At 31.3% G+C, this 1153-nt stretch overlaps 1 non-coding gene across 1 annotated transcript; it reads right to left on the reverse strand.

Annotated features, from left to right (window-relative positions):
• Positions 1-636: 636 nt before the first annotated feature.
• LOC122752315 lies at positions 637-742 on the reverse strand. Its single transcript, XR_006356079.1, has one exon. It is a non-coding gene; the product is annotated as a U6 spliceosomal RNA (small nuclear RNA).
• Positions 743-1153: the final 411 nt, after the last annotated feature.

Raw genomic sequence — 1153 nt, forward strand, 5'->3', positions numbered from 1 at the left:
TGTCCAATGGCACAATTTATTTGTATAATGTCTTATTGTTTCATGTGTTTTGAATTTATTTTTCTTTACAATTGCTATGTTTTTTTCTAAAGATATTAGTCCAATACTGGTGAATAATGGATCTCTCAAATGTTTCAAAACATTATTTATGTTCCCATCTACCTCTTCCTGACAGAGTCTATAATTCATCCTTATTTGCATTGCTCTCATTTCAGAATGTTTTGATCTATTTCCTTTTCATATCATGATTATTAAGAGATCCTACAACTATTGTGTGTTTACATAGCCACAGACTCATTTAAATCATCTGGAACATGTAATAAAAATATGCCAAAGAGATAGATACAAGGCTTTGTTGCTTGCATTACTTGAAATTTGTTTTATGTTGAAATAAAAATATTTTTCTTTCCACATTAAGAAGAACTGACTTTCAAGAATATTCTTGAGAAGCCTCCCAAGCTAGTGTGGTTCCTTCACAAAAAATAATTCTATATTTCTGTCTAGTATATGTCTCCAATAAAATAGATTCTTTTTTCTGATCTGAAATTCTGGTTTAATTAATTGGTATAGGAAATTCACTTCTGAAAAAATTCCCTCTACCAATATGAATGATCAAAATTTAAATGAACAAATTTTAAAATTATGAATTGCTTCACAAATATGCATATATTCTTTTGAAAATGCCATGCTAATCTTCTCTGTATTATTTTTATTTTAACATATGTACTGATGAAGTGAGCCCTGTCATGAATTACTCTGAAGCTTTTTATAGTCTCAGAGAGTTGTTCAGAACCACTGAGAGAGTAAGTTGTGAAGGGTCATATAACTAGTCAAAAAATATTTATTAATCATCTACTATGTGCTAGCCACTGCTAAGTGCTGGAGATACAAAGAAAGGTAAGAGATAATGTCAAACTCACAGTCTAATGTGGGAGATAACAGGAAAACAAACCATACATAGGGTATGCTGTAAATAACCAACAAAGAGAAGAAACCAGAATTAAGAGATATTTGAAAAAGTCTCTCATAGAAATTAAGTTTTTAGGCATGACTTACTTGAAGGAAACCAGGAAGCCAGGAGTCAAAGCTGAAAAGGAAAAGCATTCTACCCCTGCTGGACAACGACTGAAAATGTCCAGAGTCAGGAAATGTA

Source organism: Dromiciops gliroides, chromosome 3 (genome assembly GCF_019393635.1).
Source record: "Dromiciops gliroides isolate mDroGli1 chromosome 3, mDroGli1.pri, whole genome shotgun sequence".
Classification (NCBI taxonomy): Eukaryota; Metazoa; Chordata; class Mammalia; order Microbiotheria; family Microbiotheriidae; genus Dromiciops; species Dromiciops gliroides.